The sequence below is a fragment of the Andrographis paniculata genome, unplaced genomic scaffold (genome assembly GCF_009805555.1).
Source record: "Andrographis paniculata isolate CXL003 unplaced genomic scaffold, ASM980555v1 Contig54END, whole genome shotgun sequence".
Classification (NCBI taxonomy): domain Eukaryota; kingdom Viridiplantae; phylum Streptophyta; class Magnoliopsida; order Lamiales; family Acanthaceae; genus Andrographis; species Andrographis paniculata.
In genome coordinates, this window is record NW_026137589.1 from 42,680 (window position 1) to 55,672 (window position 12,993).

At 32.1% G+C, this 12,993-nt stretch overlaps 1 long non-coding RNA gene across 2 annotated transcripts; it reads right to left on the bottom strand.

The window, feature by feature from the left end:
• Positions 1–535: 535 nt before the first annotated feature.
• On the bottom strand, positions 536–5,038 carry LOC127255840 (uncharacterized). 2 transcript variants are annotated; one of them, XR_007839731.1, is made up of 8 exons: positions 4,934–5,038; positions 4,243–4,812; positions 4,006–4,060; positions 3,551–3,640; positions 3,434–3,472; positions 2,303–2,362; positions 880–1,019; positions 536–788 (listed from the first exon to the last, which is right to left on the bottom strand). It is a non-coding gene; the product is annotated as an uncharacterized LOC127255840 (long non-coding RNA). The 2 variants fall into 2 exon arrangements; XR_007839732.1 differs by lacking the exons at positions 536–788; positions 880–1,019; positions 2,303–2,362 and adding an exon at positions 2,778–2,899.
• Between the last annotated feature and the right edge of the window lie 7,955 nt (positions 5,039–12,993).

The following is a 12,993-nucleotide window of genomic DNA, read 5'->3' on the forward strand; positions in this document are numbered from 1 at the left end:
GTTACTCTGATCCCTTGTCAGAGTACGCTTTTTGTTACGATTTTTTGTTACGTCATTGAAGCTGTAATTAACAATATATTCTCTTGTAGTCACGAAACCGGCCGTAACAAAAATATCCCTTCATATTTGTTACGTTGAAAAACCACTTTTCGTTACATCATTTCATTTTTTTGTTACATCATTGAACCCTTAACAAAAATATTCATTCTTATGGTCACAGAACCGGTCGTAACAACAAACACCAAAACCAACATTTTGTTACGTCATTTCTCGTTTTTGTTACGAAAAAATAGCGTCTCATAAAAAAGAGTAGTTGTGGAACAATTGAATTTGTGTGTAACAAATTAACGCGCTATGATCTTTCTTTCACAACCATGCTATAAATATTACGATCGGCCATAATTGCAAACAATAAACATTATAAGGAAATCCCAACATAGGATATTAACATAACAGTATTTACTAGTCGATGTCCTCCAGCAAACAACAAAGTAAATTAACCCATCAAACAAGGCTAGCAACATCTCCACTTCGACATTATGTTCCGTCAAACACAAGCATTTCAAACATCCAACCTAGTAATAAGCAAGTGGGGAGATCCATTAATCCATAGCAACAATTCTTACCACACAAAAGATACATCCAAATGTCTATGCATCTATTCCATAGGTATTTCACATAGCCATTAGAATCTACCATCCAAGCACATCCACGACATGCAATTGATAATGCAAACAGAGGCAAAACATAAATGAACCAGTCGATATGCTTCAGGGGTGGCGCATGAGCTGCAATTACGAACAGAATAAGGTTTCGTTTAAGTAATAATTATTTTAATTTTGGAAGCCGTACTTGAAAGTTGTGAAAGTAGATCCATACATCCATATAGTTCCACTTAATAGGATCTTCACCGACCACCTCGCGAAAGGTAGTTGCCCCAGCAATTGTCGGAAAAGTAAGGGGTGTGTCCGGGACTGCGGCGGATGTAACGAAAACCTTGACCAGGGAAAGTGTGTCACCTACAACATTCACAAGAGCAATTTAAAACTATGTAGTTCACCGTATATATCAACACATTAAACTGTACGTAAAACATGTCATAAATTATTTGAATTGTATATTTCCTAACTAATATACCACGAGTATGTGCATTCGGACATGTACTACGATACATGATATTTGACCCATTAATTAGGCATCAAACTACACTACTTTCTAATTTTCAATGCGTTTGCAACTCGAACTATAAACTAGCCATCCACAAATAAAACTTACGTAAAGCAGCAGATCATGTACAATATTTAAATAATAATTTCAATAATTAATAATTCCTTACGGTTACCCCCAAATAGGACTGCTCCATGTATGTGTTGTAGTATCATGCCATTGGAGATTAATTATAATTTATGCACTAAATATGAACAGACCCCCGCAGATGAGTTCAAGTTCAGAGTAACGACCACTGATAAATCAAAATATATGTTAGTATTCCTCATCACATAAAAACCTATTGTGTGCCGGTCGGGACTACACAAATACTCAATAATAAAGCATACATTCATCGATTTTGGGACTGTAGTGTGCGCCTAAATAGTAATAACAGCATAGCCATAAACAATTTCATGTCAGCGATCAAAAATATAAGATCAGCATTACACCAATATAGCCACTGTCCCTGCAATAACAACCTATATATACACAATACTCTAACTGCCACATATGCCAAATTAAAGATGCCCATACTTAATAAAACCATAATCAACTTGCCCCCTTTCTCCCACTCTGATGTGATGGAGCGAACTTGCCGGAGAAATGGTGAGACCCACGTTCCCTTTCGTTTTGTCATTTTCTTTGCAGGTTTGCCGGAGCGAACTTGTCATTTTTCTTAGGTGTTTTGTATGTTTAAAATCATCATTATCATGATCGTCATCTAAACTCTAACCTAACTAGTCTTGGCTCTAATTAAGTCTAAGATACAAGGATTAAATACATTATACAACATAGTGTAAGTTTTTTCAACCATTTAGATGTTTGCAAATGAACAATGAGATACTTGAAGCCCTAATCATGCAGGATTTAGATAAGATGACCTCCAGTTTTATAAAGTATTCAGAATTTTCTGCAGCTAGAAGATACAAAAATTAGAGACTATGGTGGTACACATTTAAGGAATTTATCCAAAATTACATAACAGCAGTGCAAAATCAAATAAACAAAATGAGATGTCAACAGCCATAGCTGAAGAAAGTTGAATGCTGAAATATTCTTAAAACATAATCCACATAAGTTGTCAATCACTTACTGTAGAAGGTGATGCTGGGTTTCGGAAAACTTTAGAACCTCCAGGAGCCTAAGGAACTGTCTACAGAAAAGGAACATTAGCGCTCACATATTGTTGAAATTAATAAGTGCAATGGTATTAATTGTACAAATTGATTTCGATGATTGTAGGTTGAGATTAGCAAGAAACAAAACAATTGGTTTCAATCATGTAATATCATACTATATGAGCATAGCGAGATCAACATGCATCCTTAGGTTGCAAAAAATAAGATCCAATCGTTGATATAACAGGCTGCATCATAGATGTTACACGCCACACTTTTTGATAGACATATTCAATTCTAGAAATAGGTAAACAAGGGTTACCCTTCAATTTAAATTATTCTAAAATATAAATAAGCATATATCCAATCAAATATTATAACATAACAATTAGGATGAAAAATATTAATAAGCCACAATTAAAATTAAGATAAAAAAAGTTGCACATAACCTAGGACAACCCGCTGTGTAGATTTCAACTATGAAATCTCGTTCTAAATTTAGTTCAATTAAATCATACCAATCACCGGAGAAATCCTAGAGTCTTAGTAGATATCATGAACAAATGATCTTTCTGCAAAAAAAATTAAAAAAATCGACCTCAATAGCTTGCTCTAGACACAGACCTGAACAAAGAGAAAACAATCATGGCATACCCAAACCCACTCCCCAAATCGACTAGTCCGTATGAACCTAAAAAAGCCAATTTTTTGTGTTCCTCAAAATATCGGTTTGAGAATGCAACGGACGAAGAGAGTGAAATCCTAATATGACTATGCAAACCCATCTGGAATATGCTAAGCAATAAACTATTAACATTTTTATTTAATAAGACAAGAACAAGATTACTATATATTAGTGCAAGAAATATTTCAAATACATCATTAAAAATATGAAATTTAACAGCAATATGTATTACTTTAGGAAATACATCATCTAATACTATATATGGTGTTTACAGTCCATTTGACAAAACCAACAAACCATATGAAATTCAGCTACACAAAGCCCAGCATCTTATCTACTAAACATGGACAGAAACATGTGAACGGTATCCGAGAAGAAGTGCAGAATCAGGGGACAAAAGAGAAGTGGTAGTATAATATACCTTCAGCTTTTCCCAAGCTGTTGCATGAGCTTCAGGTTTCTGCAAAAATATATGACCTAAGACAACTCCTAAATTAACTGAAAAATGTAAAAATGCAATAGAAAATGAGCATCTCACTGAATTTTTTGTGTCGTCTTCAAGATCATAAACTACAATCTACTCACTATCTGGCTTCAACGAACATGAAATGCAAGCATGCAATAACACCTGCCAGCATATTTAAAATTATAAGTATCCATCAGGTAAACCTGATGTTATCTAAAAGCCCCTCACCCTATGACACAGATCACCACAATGTTGGACTTCATGGAATTACCAGACAAATATTTCTCACCTTCACAACAAATAAATAAGAATTTGTCAATCCAACATACTTTCCCACCATTGCAATTCTAGCCTGCAATAGCGTTCGAAATCTAACTTCACATTCCAGAAGAAATAGAGGGGAGAGTATGCAACAGGTGACAATAACAGAGTTGGAGAGATTGTCGAAAAAGTTATTAAAAAAAGTTATAATAAAATGCAAACAACTGAAGCAAGAGGGATGTTTGTTTATGAGCAGCAATGCTTACTTTATACTTATTCTTTTGTGTGTCACCTTCTGCAGTAATATTCGATGGCCATTTTCTGACAGGGAAACGACTCAGAATCACATCTATATATTCTCCAACCGAATATATGGTTTCTTAATATCAACAATACTGTAATTTGAAGCACTGTGAAATAAATTGATCGAAAAAAAAATTTACAAATATAAACAAACAAAGAACCAAAGAAAAGACGATTAATTCCTCGTATGGGAACTGCACCTTCAGCAGGACCTCTGGAAACTGCACGACATTGCAGAATGAGGTAGCCAGAGTTTTTTGTATTTCTCCAAACAGTGCTACAATTGAAGTGGGTTCACATAAGTTTGATGAGCAATTTTACAGTGTAAATTACATAATTGATTAACTGAAAGAAGGAAGAAGGGGAAATGACAGAGATCAGAGTTCGGGATATCAGTAAATGTAACAGAGAAGTAAAACCCAACACATGACGATTCAATTTGGAATAGACCAGACATAACATCATTTCTTTATCTTTGCCAGGAAACTAACTGAGATGCTCGGAAATTATAGTCCTTGTTTTCCGTCATCAAATCGGAAGGGGGCGGGAAAGGAATGCGGAGATATCCTTCTTGCACAAGCGTTGATAGACATCGGATTGCGAGAGGAAATCGCGCAGCTGGTGGTAATGACACGGAAGCTTGGATTCCCGAACCTCATCAGATGAAGCGGCGCCGCAAAATGCGCTGTTGAGGCACACCAATTTCCTTATCTCCGGCGGTGCTAGGCAGCTGAACACGAACATCACGAGATCCTCTAGTATGTCCCCACCTTAAAATGAACAACAAGAAAGAAAAAATAGAGATTACAAATCAAATCACGGAAAGCGAAGAAAGAAAGATCAAAACATAATAGCAATCACACAAGAAATGAAGAGAGGAAAATGATGTACCTAAGGAGCAGGAGGCGGCTGGTGCGCGACGAACAGTGGAGTAGATAGAGGTAGCGACGCTTTCTGGAATGGCTGCTAGGATTTTAGGGTTAGGGAAGAGAGAGGGGATAGAAACGGAAATAACAAACACATTCAAGGGTATAAAAGGATTTTCAGGTAGGCATCCGTTCATTTGTTCATTTATAAGTATTAGATATAAATTTTTTTTAATTTTTTAAAAATTTCAAATATTAAATTTAAATGGAAAAAAATAAATTAATATCATTAGTTACGAAAATTGATCATAACTAATATTATTTTGACCAAAGTTTTCAATATTCTTAATTGTTACATAAAATTCTGCGTAACAACTGTGCCTGAAACGTTGACCGAACAAAATTCTTTTGTCACGGATTTTATCGTAACCAAAATATCTATTTGTTACGATGATATTTTTACAAACCCTCCGCCCGTGGTTAATACCCTGTTTTTTGGTAGTGTCATCCTGAAACAAGACAATAACTCTATGCTACATAGAGTGCAATTTATTAAATCGATTACCGCAATCTTAACTATTTTGAAAAAGTATGGCCGGAATCTTATCTATCATGATAATCACTATTGTTCAAATAAAACTATAATTCAAACAATATTACCAAACACAAAAATAAAATAATCAGATAGATCAAGAATAAATAAATTTGACCGATGTCAATAAGTTTTTGGTACAATTTTCTTATTTTGAAGAGCAATGAATAGAATATAAACTAAATTTTGGTGTGCTTGCGAATATTTAGTTACCTTTAAAGTGAAGAAGATACCTTAGAACACAAACCATGTTATAAGAAAGTGGATAAAATATTATAATTGTTGTCCACTATGATCCCAGATGTATCTTAGAATGATACTTGTATAAAATTAAGCGTTTGCAAATGCACATTTATTGTATGTTGAAGCACTTACAAACGAATAATTTGAGCTTCACTATTACTGAAATTCAAAATGTACATACATGGTGATCTAGAGAACACAATTAAGATAAGAAAATGCTAATTTTCTAAATATTCTGAGTCATAATCAACAAAATAACTTCGCGTAAGCTATTACTTTAGTTGAAACAATAAAGACGGTTGGATAAGTAGGTATAACTAACGATAATTGAAACCAGAAAAAATCATGAGACGTTTTCATTAATGATACAAGAAGAAAGAAACACATATACTATAAATGCATATGTTGCATTGCATGACAAGATAATCTGCTTGCAACTCTAGGTTACCTCCCAAAGTTCCATCGTGGGCCATGGATTCGTAATATTTGTCAAAAGGAAAGTCATCTACAACAAACGGTTGAAACATTACTTGAGTTTCCTATGAAATGAAACAAGCCTCTCCATTTGAAAAGCTTAATAAAAAACAACATAATTTAAGTTTTGTAAATACCATAGAGCACACTTTTCTTTCCATATTACTTTTCTAGCTAAAACCATACATCACTCTCAAATAAGACAATAACCATATGCTACAAAGAGTTCAAGTTATTTAATTGATTACAAATCTTAACTATTCTCAAAATAGATATCTGGAATCATATCTATCATGATAATCACTATGGTTCACATAAAACAATAATTGAAACCATTCTACAAAACACATAAATAAGATAATCAAATAGATCAAGAATAAATATTTTTTTCCGATTCCAATCAATTTTTGGTACAATTTTCTTATTTTGAACGAGAAAGAAAATAATATGAACTATATTTTTGTGTGCTTAGGAATATTTAGTTACCTTTAGAATGAAGAAGGTACCTTAGAACATAAACCATTTGATGAGGATAGTGGTTAACATCATATATTATAAGTGTTGTCCAGTGTGATCCCAGGTGTATCTTAGAATGATAGTTGTGAAAGAATTAAGTCTTTGCAAGTGCAAATTCACATGTATGTAGAAGCACTTAGATATGAATTATTTGAACTTCATTATCAATAAAATTTTGAATGTACAAACACGGCGATGTAGACTACACAAAAAAGATAAGAAATTGCTAATTTTCTACAATTTCTGAGACAATATCAACAAAATAACTTCACCTAAGAAGCTATTACTTCAGTTGAAAAAGTAAAGACATTTGGATAAGTAGGTATAACTAACGATAATGGAAACCAAAAGAAATCATGAGACACTTTCATTAACGATGCATGCAGAAAGAAAGGCATACACTATAAATGTATATGTTGCATTGCATGACAAGTGAATCCGCTTGCAACCCTAGGTTTCCTCCGCAAGTTCCATCGTTGGCCATGGATTTGCTATATTTGTCAAAAGAAAATCATCTTCAACAAAAAGTTGAAATATGGCTTGACTTTCCTATGAAATGAAACAAGCGTTTCTATTTGAAAAGTTTAATTCAAAACAACCGAATTTAAGTTTTGTAAATACCATAGAGCACATTTTGGCATGCTTAGGAATATTTAGTTAGCTTTAGATTGAAGAAGATACCTTACAAGATAAACCATTTTATAAGGAAAGTGGCTAACATATTATAAATGTTGTCGAGTGTGATACCAAATATATCTTAGAATGATAGTTGTGCAAAAATAAAGCCTTTGCAACTGCATATTCACGTGTATTTAGAAGCACTTACAGACGAATAATTTGAGCTTTATTGCATGACAAGAGAATCCGCTTGCAACTCTAGGTTACCTCCCAAAGTTCCATTGTGGGCCATGGATTTGCAATATTTGTCAAAAGGAAACTCATCTACAACAAACGGTTGAAACATTACTTGACTTTCCTATGAAATGAAACAAGCCTCTCCATTTCAAAAGCTTAACCCAAAACAACCGAATTTAAGTTTTGTAAATACCATAGAGCCCACTTTTCTTTCCATATTACTTTTCTAGCTAAAACCATACATCATTCTCAAACAAGACAATAACCATATGCTACAAAGAATGCAAGTTATTTAATCAATTACCGCTATCTTAACTATTCTCAAAATTGATATACGGAATCATATCTATCTTGATAATCACTATGGTTTACATAAAACTATATTTGAAACGATTCTACAAAACATATAAATAAGATAATTACATAGATCAAGAATAAATAAATTTTACCGATACCAATCAATTTTTTGTACAATTTTCTTATTTTGAACAAGAAAGAAAAGAATATTAACTAGATTTTTTTGTGCTTAGGAATTTTTAGTTACCTTTGGATTGAAGAAGGTATCTTAGAATATAAACCATTTTACAAGGAAAATAACTAACATAAAATATTATAAGTGTTGTCAATTGTGATCCCAAATGTATCTTAGAATGATAGTTGTGCAAAAATTAAGCCTTTGCAAGCCCACATTCACGTCTACGTAGAAGCTGTTAAAATAAATCATTTGAGATTCATTAGTAGTGAAATTTCGAATGTACAAACCGGGTGATGTAGATTACATAAACAATATACAAAATTGCTAGTTTTCTTCAAATTCTGAGACAATATCGAGAAAACAACTTTTCCTAAGAAGCTATTACTTTAGTTGAAACTAGAAAGACATTTGGATAAGTAAGTATAACTAAAAATGATGGAATCGAAAACAAATCATGAGATACTTTCATTAATGATGCACGAAGAAAGAAACACATACACTATAAATGCAGACGCTGCATTGCATGACAAAAGAATCCGCTTGCAACTCTAGGTTTCCTCCCCAAGTTCCATCGTTGGCCATGGATTTGCAATATTTGTCAAAAGGAAATTCATCTTCAACAAACGATTGAATCATTGTTTGACTTTCCTACCAAATGAAACAAGCCTCTTTGATTGAAATGCTTAACCCAATACAACCGAATTTAAGTTTTGTAAATACCATAGAGCACATTTTCCTTTCAATATTACTTTTCTAGATAAAGCTATACATCATCCTCAAACAAGACAATAACCATATCTTACAAAGAGTGCAAAAGTAATAAATCAATTACCGCAATCTTAACTATTCTGAAAATTGATGGCAAGAGTCTTATCTATCATGATAATCACTATGGTTCAAATAAAACTATCATTCGAACCATTTTACCAAACACAAAAATAAGATAATTAGATAGATCAAAAATAAATTATTTTGACCGATGTGAATAAGTTTTCGGTAAAATTTTTTATTTTGAAGAGGAAAGAAAAGAATATGAACTTGATATTGGTATGCTTAGGAATATTTTGTTAGCTTTAGATTGAAGAAGATACCTTAGAAGATAAACCATTTTATATGGAAAGTGGCTAACAAATTATAAGTGTTGTCCAGTGTGATCCCAGATGTATCTTAGATTGATAGTTGTGCAAAAATCAAGCCTTTGCAAGTGCACATTCACGTGTATGTGTTAGCCCTTAGAGACGAATAATTTGAGCTTTATTGTCAGTGAAATTCTAAATGTACAAACACGTTGATGTAGACAACACAAACAAGATAAGAAATTGCTAATTTTCTAAATATTATGAGACAATATCAAAAAAATAATTTCGTGTAAGAAACTATTACTTTAGTTAAAACAGTAAAGACGTTTGTTTAAGTAGGTATAACAAATGATAATAGAAACCAAAAGAAATCATGAGACACTTTCATTAATGATGTAGGAAGAAAGAAAGGCATACACTATAAATGCAGATGTTGCATTGCATGACAAAAAAATCCGCTTGCAACTCTAGGTTCCCCCCCAAGTTCCATCATTGGCCATGGATTTGCAATATTTGTCAAAAGAAAATTCATCATATACAAACGGTTGAAACATTGTTTGACTTTCCTATGAAATGAAACAAGCCTCTCCGATTGAAAAGTTTAACCCAAAAGAACTGAATTTAAGTTTTTGTAAGTGCCATAGAGCACATTTTTCTTTCAATATTACTTTTCTAGCTAAAACTATACATCATCCTAAAACAAGGCAATAACGATATGCTACATAGAGTGAAAAAGTAATAAATAATTACCACAATCTTATCTATTCTCAAAATTGATGTCCGGAATCTTATCTATCATGATAATCTCTATGGTTCAAATAAAACTATCATTCAAATCATTTTACCAAACACATAAATAAGATAATTAAATAGATCAAGAATAAATAAATTTGATCCATGCTAATCAATTTTGGGTACAATTTTCTTATTTTGAAGAAGAATCAAAAGAATATGAACGATATTTTGGTATGCTTAGGAATATTTAGTTTCCTTTATATTGAAGAAGATACCTTAGAACAAAAAAAATTTTGTAAAGAAAGTGGCTAACATCATATATTATATGTTTTTTTGTAGTGTTTTCCCTGTTGTATTATAGATTAATAGTTGTGCAAAAATTAAGCCTTTGCATGTGCACATTCACTTGTACGTGGAAGCACTTACAAATGAATTATTTGAGCTTCATTGTCAGTGAAATTTCGTATGTATAAACACGGAGATATAGACACCACAAACAAGATAAGAAATTCCTAATTTTTTACAAATTCTGAGACAATATCAACAAAATAACTTCGCCTAAGAAGCTATTACTTTAGTTGAAACAATAAAGATGTTTGGATAAGTAGGTGTAACTAACGATAATGGAAACAAAAAGAAATCATGTGACACTTTCATTAATGATGTAGGAAGAAATAAACATATATACTATAAATGCATAGAGAACAAATAAATTAATCGAATACCGCAATTTTAACTATTCTCAAATTGATGGCCGGAATCTTATCTCTCATGATAATCACTATGGTTCAAAGAAAAACAATGATTCAGACCATTTTACCAAACACTATAATAAAATAATCCAATTCATCAAGAATAAATAAATTTGACCAATGTCAATAAGTGTCTCATGAATTTTTTTCATTTCCATTATCGTTAGTTATACCTACTTATCCAAACGTCTTAATTGTTTGAACAAAAGTAATACCTTCTTACGCGAAGTTACTTTGTTGATATTGTCTCCAAAATATTTAGAAATTTAGCAATTTCTTATCTTGTTCGTATTGTCTACATCTCCATGTTTGTACATTCAGAATTTCACTTGCTATAAAGCTCAAATTATTCATCTGTAAGCTCTATTACATACACGTGAATGTGCACTTGCAAATGCTTAATTTTTTCACAACTATCATTCTAAGATACACTTGGGATCAAACTGGACAATATTTAGAATATGTTAGCCACTTTTCATATAAAATGGTTTATGTTCTAAGGTATCTTCTTCAATTTAAAGCTAACTAAATATTCCTAAGCACACCAAAATATAGTTCATATTCTTTTCTTTCCTCTACAAAATAAGAAAATTGCACAAAAAATTTATTGACATCGGTCAAATTTATTTATTCTTAATCTATCTAATTATCTTATTTTTGTGTTTGGTAAAATGGATTGAATGATAGTTTTATTTGAACCATAGTGATTATCATGATGGATAAGATTCCGGCCATCAATTTTGAGAATAGTTTAGATTGCGGTAATTGATTTATTAATTTGTACTCTATGTAGCATATGATTATTGTTTTGTTTGAAGATGATGTATAGTTTTAGGTAGAAAAGTAATATGGAACGAAAAATTTGCTCTATGATATTTAGAAAACTTAAATTCGGTTGTTCTGCATTAAGCTTTTCAATCGGAGAGGCTTGTTTCATTTCATAGGAATGTCAAGCAATGTTTCAACCATTTGTTGAGGATGAATTTCCTTTTAACAACTATTGCAAATCCATGGGCAACGATTGAACTTGCGGAGGAAACCTAGAGTTGCAAGGGGATTCTCTTGTCATGCAATGCAACATATGCATTTATAGTGTATGTCTTTCTTTCTTCCTTCATCATTAAAGAAAGTGTCTCATGATTTCTTTTGGTTTCCATTATCCTTAGTTATACCTATTTATCCAAACATGTTTGCTGTTTCAACTAATGTAATATCTTCTTACGCAAAGTTATTTTGTTGATATTGTCTAATAATTTTTAGAAAATTAGCAATTTCTTACCTTGTTTGTATTGTCTACATCGCCGTGTTTGTACATTCTTAATTTAACTGACAATAAAGCTCAAATTATTCATCTGTAAGTGCTTCCATATACAAGTTAATGTGCACTTGCAAATGCTTAATTTTTTCACAACTATCATTCTAAGAGACATCTGGGATCACACCGAACAACACTTATGTTCATATTCTTTAGTCTAAAGCTAACTAAATATTCCTATACACACAAAAATGGTTTATGTTCTAAGGTATCTTCTTCAGTCTAAAGCTAACTAAATATTCCTATACACAGAAAAATCTAGTTCATATTCTTTTCTTTCCTCTTCAAAATAACAAAATTGTACCGTAAACTGATTGACATGAGTAAAATTTATTTATTCTTGACCTATTTGATTATCTTATTTTGGTGTTTGGTAAAATGGTTTGAATGATGGTTTTATTTGAACCATAGGGATTATCATGATAGGTAACATTACGGCCATCAATTTTGAAAATAGTTAAGATTGCGGTAATCCATTTATTAATTTGCACTCTATGTAGCATATGATTATTGTTTTGTTTGAAGATGATGTATAGTTTTAGGTAGAAAAGTAATATGGAACTCTGGGAGGAAACTCTGGGATGATTATTAAGCCATGGCCAACGATGGAACTCTGGGAGGAAACTTAGAGTTTCAAGAGGATTCTCTTGTCATGCAATGCAACATATGCATTTATACTGAATGTTTTTCTTTCTTCCTTCATCATTAAGGAAAGTGTCTCATGATTTCTTTTGGTTTCCATTATCCTTAGTTATACCCATTTATCCAAACGTCTTTACTGTTTCAACTAAAGTACTACCTTCATCGGAAAAATTGTTTTGTTGATATTGTCTCAGAATTTGTATATTTAGAATTTCACTGACAATGAAGCTCAAATAATTTCTTCGTAAGTTCTTCTACATGCATGTGAATTTGCACTTGCAAAGGATTAATTTTTGCACAACTATCATTCTAAGATCCATTTGGGAACACACTAGACAACACTTATAATATATAATGTTAGCCATTTTCCTAATAAAATGGTTTTTGTTCATAAGTATCTTCTTCAA